The sequence below is a fragment of the Hemiscyllium ocellatum genome, chromosome 4, assembly GCF_020745735.1.
Source record: "Hemiscyllium ocellatum isolate sHemOce1 chromosome 4, sHemOce1.pat.X.cur, whole genome shotgun sequence".
In the NCBI taxonomy this organism is placed as follows: Eukaryota; Metazoa; Chordata; class Chondrichthyes; order Orectolobiformes; family Hemiscylliidae; genus Hemiscyllium; species Hemiscyllium ocellatum.
In genome coordinates, this window is record NC_083404.1 from 63,532,553 (window position 1) to 63,541,842 (window position 9,290).

Here is a 9,290-nt window from a genome sequence, read left to right on the forward strand (position 1 = left end):
GCATGTGTGTGTGAGTGTAAAGTGTCTAAGTCCGTGGGAGAGTGCATGTGTGAGTGTGGGAGCATGTGTGTGTGTCTGTAGGAGTGTGTGTGTGTGTCTGGGGTGGTGTTTGAGAGTGTCTGTGAGAGAAAGGGTAAATGTGAGTGTATGTGAGTGTAATGTGGTCTAAGTCTGTATGAAGATGCATGCGAGAGTGTGTGAGTGCGTGTGAGTGTCTGTGTGCGTGTCTGTGTATACATGTGTCTGTGTGTGTATAGGAGGTATAGGGGTGCTGATCACCCATCGTGTGGCATAAACCCAAGGTCCCGGTTGAGACCCTTGCTATGGTTATGGAACTTAGCTATCAGCCTCTGCTCGGCCACTTTTCGCTGCTGCCTATCCCGAAGTCAACCTTGGAGGATGGTCACCCAAAGGTCCGAGGTCGAATGTCCTGGACTGCTGAAGTGTTCCCTAGCTGGGAGGGAACATTTCTGTATGTTGATTGTTGTGCAGTGCCCATTCATTCATTGCCGTAGCCTTTGCTCGGTTTCACCAATGTACATGCCTCAGGGTTTCCTTGCCTGCAGCGTATAAGGTAGACAATGTTGGCTGAGTCACATGAGTACCTGCCATGTGCATAGTGGGAGGTGTCCAAACTTGTAATGGTGGTATCTATGTCCACAATCTGACACATCTTGCAGCGCCAACCATGAAAGGGTTATATGGAGTTGTCCTGAAAGCTGGGCAAATGCTACGAATCATGATCTGTTTGAGGTTTGGTGGTTGTTTAAAGGTGAACAGTGGAGGTATAGGGAAGGTCTTGGCTAGGTGCTCATCCTCATTGATGATGTGTTGCAGGCTGTGAAGAACATGGTGTAGTTTTTCAGCTCCTGGGAAGTACTGAGCAACGAAGGGTATCCTGTCGGTGGCAGCACGTATCTGTCTCTTGAGAAGATCATTATGGTTCCTTGCTGTGGCAGTCAGAACTGGCAGGCGATGAGTTGAGCACCGTATCCCGTTATTATGAGGGCATTCCTGAGTACTTCCAGGTGCCTGACATGTTCCGCCTCATCTGAACAGAGCCGGTGTACGTATAGGGCTTGTCCATAGGGATTGGCTGATTTAATATGTTTTGGGTGGAAGCTGAAGAAGTGTAGCATTATGAGGCGTGTGTGTCTGCAGAAGTGTATGTGAGTGTCTGTGTATACGTGTGTATCTGTGTGTATAGGAGTGTGTGTGTGTGTGTGTGTGTGTGTGTATGTGTGTGTATGTGTGTTGTGTGTGTAGGAGTGTCTGTGTGTGTGTATAGTGCAATGGGATCACCTGTAGTGTGACATGAGCCCAACGTCCCGGTTGATGCCCTCCCTTTGGTTAATGAACTTAGCTATCAGTTTCTGCTCGGAACTTTTTGCTGCTGCCTGTCCCGAAGTCTGCTTTGGAGAATGGTCACCCAAAGGTCCGAGGTCGAATGTCCTTGAGCACTGAAGTGTTCCCTAACTGGGAGGGAACACTCCTGTATGTTGATTGTTGTGTGGTGCCAATTAATTCATTGCCGTAGCCTTTGCTCGGTTTCACCAATGTACATGCCTCAGGGTTTCCTTGCCTGCAGCGTATAAGGTAGACAATGTTGGCTGAGTCACATGAGTACCTGCCATGTGCATAGTGGGAGGTGTCCAAACTTGTAATGGTGGTATCTATGTCCACAATCTGACACATCTTGCAGCGCCAACCATGAAAGGGTTATATGGAGTTGTCCTGAAAGCTGGGCAAATGCTACGAATCATGATCTGTTTGAGGTTTGGTGGTTGTTTAAAGGTGAACAGTGGAGGTATGGGGAAGGTCTTGGCTAGGTGCTCATCCTCATTGATGATGTGTTGCAGGCTGTGAAGAACATGGTGTAGTTTTTCAGCTCCTGGGAAGTACTGAGCAACGAAGGGTATCCTGTCGGTGGCAGCACGTATCTGTCTCTTGAGAAGATCATTATGGTTCCTTGCTGTGGCAGTCAGAACTGGCAGTCAATGAGTTGAGCACCGTATCCCGTTATTATGAGGGCATTCTTGAGTACTTCCAGTACGTTCCGCCTCATCTGAACAGATCCGGTGTACATGTAGGGCTTGTCCATAGGGATTGGCTGATTTAATATGTTTTGGGTGGAAGCTGAAGAAGTGTAGCATTGTGAAAAGTGTGTGTGTGTCTACAGGAATGTATGTGAGTGTCTGCATGCGTGTCTGTGTATACGTGTGCATCTGTGTGTACAGGAATGTGTGTGTGTGTGTGTGTGTTGTGTGTGTAGGAGTGTCTGTGTGTGTGTATAGTGCAATGGGATCACCTGTAGTGTGACATGAGCCCAACGTCCCGGTTGATGCCCTCCCTTTGGTTACGGAACTTAGCTATCAGCCTCTGCTCGGAACTTTTTGCTGCTGCCTGTCCTGAAGTCTGCCTTGGAGGATGGTCACCCAAAGGTCCGAGGTCGAATGTCCTTGAGCGCTGAAGTGTTCCCTAACTGGGAGGGAACACTCCTGTATGTTGATTGTTGTGTGGTGCCAATTAATTCATTGCCATAGCCTTTGCTCGGTTTCACCAATGTACCATGTCTCATGGCATCTGTACTCCATAATTACCTGATGAAGGTACAGCGCTCCGAAAGCTAGTGCTTCCAATAAACCTGTTGGTCTATAACCTGGTGTTGTGTGTTTTTCAACTTTCCTCAGATAACGAGACCAGAAATGTGCACAATATTCCAGATGTTTCCTCACAGATGTCTTGTACAATTATAATAAGACATTCTTATTAATAGAATGAAGGGTTCATGCCTCAAACGTCAATTCTCCTGATTCTTGGAAGCTGCCTGGCCTGCTGTGCTTTTCCAGCACCACACTCTCAACTTCCTATAGATTCCTTACAGTCTAGAAACGGGCCATTTGGCCCAACAAGTCTACACCACCTGTCCAAAGAGTAACCCATCCCAGACCCATTCCCCTAACGTATTACTCTACACTTACCCCGACTAATGCACCTCACCTATAAGCCTCTGAATACTATGGACAATTTAGCATGTCCAATTCAGCGAGCCTGCGCATGTTTGGACTGTGGGAGGAAACCAGAGCACATGGAGGAAATCAACACAGACATGAGGAGAATGTGTAAACTCTGCACAGACAGTCACCCAAGACTGGAGTTGAACTCAGGTTCCTGGCACCATGAGGCAGCAGTGCTAACCACTGAGCTAAACTGCACTCAAATCCTCTCATTATGAAGGGTAACATACAAGTGACTTTCTTTACTGCTCGCTGTACCTGTGCACTTAATTTCATCCATTAGTTCATGAGAACACCCAAGTCCTCTTGAACATATGCCCCTCTCAATTTACAGTCATTCAAATAATAATCTGCCTATTTTTGTGACCAAAATGGATAACTTCATATTTATCCGCAATATACTGCACCTGATGTACATTTTCCTATTTAGTCAGCCTGTCCAAATCAGACTACAACATCTCTGCGTCCTCCTCACAGCTTATCTCCCCAGCCAGCTTTGTGTTATCTACACATTTTGAGATATTACATTTAGCTCCTTCACACAGTCCAAAGCTGTGTAGGCTGGGTGAATTGGGCATGCTAAATTGCCCATAGTGTTCAGTGGTGGGTAGGTTAGGCGCATTAGTCAGGGTAAATGTAAAGTAATAAGTCAGGGAATGGGTCTGGCATGGGTTAATCTTCGGACAGTCAGTATGGACTTGTTGGGCCAAATGGCCTGTTTCCAGACTGTAGGGGTTCTATAGGAAGTCGGGAGTGTAGTGCTGGAATAGCTCAACCAGTCAGGCTGCATCCGAGGAGCAGGAGAATCGATGTTTCGGGCATGAGCCCTTCATCAGGAGTTAGGGATTCTATTAATGATGATGTCTTTATGTGTTTTATGAGTGGCTAAATTCCTGGTACCAATCCCTGCCGTATCCCTATTCCTATTCCCTGTTTCCCCCCTGCTAACTCATTTTCTACCTATCTCAATATACTGCTCCCAGTCCTATGTGCTTTAATTTCACACATTGATCTTTAATGTGGAACTTTTTCAAATGCCTTCTGAAAATTCAGATAAACCACATCCACTGACTCCGCTGATCAACGATACATACATCCTGGAAGAATTCCAGTAGATTCATCAAGCATGATTTCTCTTTCGTAAATCCATTCTGATTCTATCTGATTCTACCACCATTTTCTCAGTGCTCTGTTATAAAATCCTTGATAATGGATATAGGTTCTTCCCGACTTCCAATGACAGACTCATCAGTCTATAATTTCCTGTGTTCTCTCTATCTCCTGCTTTAAATATTGGGGTTACATTGATTCCCTCCAATCTCTAGGGACTGGTCTAGATTCTAAAGAATTTTGGAAGATAACTGCCAATTCATTGACCAGGGTCACTTTCTTAAGTACTCTTAGAAATAATTAATCAGGTCCTGGAGAGTTATCAGCCTTCAATTTCATCAATATTTCTAATACCATTTCTCTACTCATTCAGATTTGCTTCAGTTTGTGCCTTTCACTAAATCCTGTTTTCTCCATCATTTCTAGTGGATTATTTGTGTTTTCCCTTGTGAAGATGTATCAAGTGAAACATAAAATTAGTTCATCAGCCATTTTTTTATTTTGTCCTCCTTATACATTCTCCCATTTCTGATGGGAGGGACCTACATTAGTTTTTACCAATTATTTCCTCCTTATCTTTGCCTTTGTTTATAAGGAAGACAGTTTTGCCCACAAATCTGGCCTGCTTGAAGATCAAATGAATCAATATTTAAACTTCTCACTCAATGTTGTTTGATTGTGGGCCATTGAGGAGCATGGCAAAACTCTGCACAAAATGCTGATTGCATTTTCATTTCAATGTCAAATTACTTATGGAAGGTGAAAATAAAGAAGGGATATAATTGGATTATGGAAAGGAAAGTTAGTTTTATTCATTCACAGCCTTTAATAAAATTTCACTGCATCATAGGATTGTTAACAAAAGGGGGCTATTCGATCCATCTGTTTCCTCTGTCTCTTCAAATGAGCTTCATTATATACTGCTGAAAATGTGTTGCTGGTTAAAGCGCAGCAGGGCAGGCAGCATCCAAGGAACAGGAAATTCGATGTTTTGGGCAAAAGCCCTTCATCAGGAATGAGGAAAGTGTGATACTAGTCTGAAAATGCCCAATCTTGTCTGATCTCAGAAGCTAAGCAGACTCAGGCCTGGTTAGTACTTGGATGGGAGACCACCTGGGAATACCAGGTGCAGTAGGCTACAGAAGCACTTCATTATATACTGCCAATTTATTGGCATTCTCCAATACTTTACACACTATTTCTATTCAAATGATCATCCAATGCCCTCTTGTATGCCTCAATTGAATTTGCCTATGCTGCATTGCAAAGCATTGCATTCACATTACTTTAGCTACACATTGTGAGAATACATTGTTTTCTCATCTTATATTTTTTCTGTTTACAAACCACTTTAAATGGTTCTTGATCATTTTACAAAAAGTAACAGTTTCTCCCTATCTACTCTGTACAGTCCATTCATGACTTTGATTGCCTCTATTAGATCTCCTCCTTATCTCGAAGGAAATCTGATGGAATGTTTTCAATCCATCCTCAGAACTGATATTACTCATCGCTGAAATCATCCTTGCAAATCATTTCTGTACTCTTTTCAATGTCTTTGCATCCCTCATATAAGTGATACCCAGAAATATACACAGTACTCTGCTGATGTTTAGCAAGTATCTCATACAAGGTCAACATTACTTCCTTTGTCTTGTACTCTATGCCCCTATTAATAAAGCAAAGGTTCTTTCAATGCTTTATTAATTGCTCCCTCAACCTGTCCTGGAAAAGTGCAGTTGGCCAGGCAGCATCTGAGGAACAGGAGAATCGACGTTTCGGGCATAAGCCCTTCTTCAGGAATGAGGCTGGTGTGCCAAGTGGACTGAGATAAAAGGCAGGGTGGGGGGAGGAATTTGGGGGAGGGGCGCTGGGAATACAATAGGTGGAAGGTGAGGGTGATAGGCCGGAGAGGGGGTCAGGCGTGGAGAGGTCGGGAAGAAGATTGCAAGTCAAGAGGGCGGTGCTGAATCCGAGGGTTGGGACTGAGATAAGGTGGGGGGAGGGGAAATGAGGAAGCTGGAGAAAACTGCATCCATCCTGTGTAGTTGGAGGGTTCCTAGGCGGAAGATGAAGCGCTTTTCCTCCAGGCGTCGCGTGGCCAGGGTCTGGCGATGGAGGAGGCCAAGGACCTGCATGTCATTGGCGGAGTGGGAGGGGGAGTTAAAGTGTTCAGCCTTGGGACGGTTGGGTTGGTTGGTGCGGGTGTCCCAGAGGTGTTCCCTGAAACATTCCGCAAGTAGGTGGCCTGTCTCCCCAACGTAGAGGAGGCCACATCAGGTGCAGCCGATACAGCAAATGATGTGTGTGGAGGTACAGGTGAATTTGCGATGGATATGGAAGGATTCATTGGGGCCTTGGAGGGAGGTGAGGGGGGAAGTGTAGGCGCAAGTTTTGCAATTCTTGCGGTTGCAGGGGAAGGTGCTGGGAGTGGAGGTTGGGTTGGTGGGGGTGTGTGGACCTGACGAGGGAGTCGCAGAAGGAGTGATCTCTCCGGAACGCTGATAGGGGTGGGGAGGGAAATATATCCCTGGTGGTGGGGCCTGTTTGGAGGTGGCAGAAATGACGGAGGATGATACGATGTATCCGGAGGTTGGTGGTGTAGAAGGTAAGGATTAGCGGGGTTCTGCCCTGGTGATGATTGGAGGGGCAGGGGTCGAGGGAAGTGGAGGAGATGCAGTGGAGAGCATCGTCAACCACGTCGGAGGGGAAATTGCGGTCTTTGAAGAAGAACGCTCTTTGGGCTGCTCAGTAGTGGAATTGGTCCAGATGTGGTGGAGGCAAAGGAATTGGGAATATGGGATGGCATTTTTACAGGGGGCAGGGTGAGAGGAGGTGTAATCTAGGTAGCTGTGGGAGATGGTCAGTTTGTAGTAAATGTCTGTGTTGAGTCGGTCACCCGAAATAGAAATGGAGAGGTCTAGGAAGGGGAGGGAGGAGTCTGAGACGGTCCAGGTAAATTTGAGGTTGGGGTGGAAGGTGTTAGTAAAGTGAATGAACTGTTCAACCTCCTCTCTGCCGCATCTCCGCCACTTCCCGCACATCTGCCCTTGAACCCCGCCCCTCCAATCGCCACAAGGACAGAACCCCACTGGTTCTCACCTTCCATCCCACCAACCTCCGGATACATCGTATCATCCTCTGTCATTTCTGCCACCTCCAAACAGACCCCACCACCAGGAATATATTTCCCTCCCCACCCCTATCAGTGTTCCAGAGAGACTACTCCCTCCCTCATCACGTTCACACCCCCCCACCAACCCAACCTCCACTCCCGGCAACTTCCCCTGCAACCGCAAGAAGTGCAAAACTTGTGCCCACACCTCCCCCCTCACTTTCTTCCAAGGCCCCACCGGATCCTTCCATATCCATCACAAATTCACCTGCACCTCCACACACATCATTTTCTGTATCAGCTGCACCCGATGTGGCCTCCTCTACATTGGGGAGACAGGCCGCCTACTTGCGGAATGTTTCAGGGAACACCTCTGGGACACCTGCACCAACCAACCCAACCACTGACCACCTTAAGGCTGAACACCTTAACTCCCCCTCCCACTCCGTCAATGACATGCAGGTCCTTGGCCTCCTCCATCGCCAGACCCTGGCCACACGACACCTGGAGGAAGAGCAGCTCATCTTCTGCCTAGGAACCCTCCAACCACACTGGATGAATGTAGATTTCTCCAGCTTCCTCATTTCCTCGCCCTCCACCTTATCTCAGTCCCAACCCCTGGATTCAGCACCGCCCTCTTGACCTACAATCTTCTTCCCGACCTCTCTGCCCCCACCCCCTCTCCGGCCTATCACCCTCACCCTCACCTCCTTCCGCCCCTCCCCCAAATATCCCCCCCCACCCCCGCCTTTTATCTTTGCCCACTTGGCACACCAGCCTCATTCCGGAAGAAGGGTTTATGCCCGAAACATCAATTTTCCTGCTCCTCAGATGCTGCCTGGCCTACTGCGTTTTTCCAGCACTATACTTTTCAACTCTGGTCTCCAGCATCTGCAGTCCTCACTTTCTCCCTCAACCTGTCCTGCCTCCTTCAACTGCTCTTGGACCCCTTTAAAATTGTATCTCCATTTTATATTGTCTTTTCATGTTTTTCTATAAAATGTGTTCCCTCACACTTCTTTGTATTGAATACCATTGGCTGCCTGTCTGCCCACTCCACCAATTTATCTATTTATTTTTGGTTTTCTGCACTGTGTTCATAGTTCATATTTTTCCAAATTTCATGTCATTTGAAAATTGTTCTTTGCTCACTAAGATCCAGATAATGAATACACATCCCACACACGCATCTTCAATAACCATTAAAATAGAAAGGAATGTAGTGTCTGGAAATGTGGGGTCGCATATTCAAATGAAGCATTCAAGTTGGTATTGGATGTTTCTTTGGATAGTTCTGTTGTGCAGAGGGATATGGGCAAAGGTCAGGAGATTGGCACTTGATAATAGAGTGGGACTGGATAATATAGCTGGGCTCGACAGTGGAGGTAATGCAGACACAATGGGTCAAATGGCCTCCGTGCAATAATTCTGTGATTCAAAATCTATCCTTTTAAGCAGTTTGGCTGGCCCACCAATGCAGTGGAGTGTATTCTCAGAATAAAGACCTTGTCTCCATAATGACAGTGCAGTGACTATTTCAAGCAATACCATCATGGACAGGTAGACCAATAGCAAGTTGAGTAGCTTTGTGTCTCTTTTTGGTCCCCTCACCATCTGCTGCAGATCTGCTGCTCCACAGTTACAAAAGTTCATTTACAGTGGTAGGAAGCTGGTTGGGAAGTAATTAAGATACTGAACTGATCAAATAATGTTAATGGACAACTTGGAATGGATGACTTTCAACTTATTCCATTGAGTTAGTGTCCACATGAAAGAAGCAATTTCATGCTGTTCAAAATGTTTGCATGGTCAATCTTTAAGTGATACCCTGATAACACAGTTTTTGGAGGAGGGAAACAGTCCAAATTACAAGTTCAAAACATTTACATTTTGAGAAAAGGCAAGACACCGGATGCTGCTGTCCAATTTTCAAATCAAATAGAAAAGTGAATGCTACTGGCAATATTATTTATTTGCAGTAACATAGAACCTTTTATGATTGCTGTAAATTTTTAAAAATATTTCATTAAAAGCAAGTACAGGACAGT

General features: G+C 45.9%; 1 pseudogene; it reads left to right on the forward strand.

Moving 5' to 3' along the window:
- Positions 1–5,146: 5,146 nt before the first annotated feature.
- Positions 5,147–5,265, forward strand: LOC132815544 (5S ribosomal RNA; annotated as a pseudogene).
- The last annotated feature ends 4,025 nt before the right edge of the window (positions 5,266–9,290 follow it).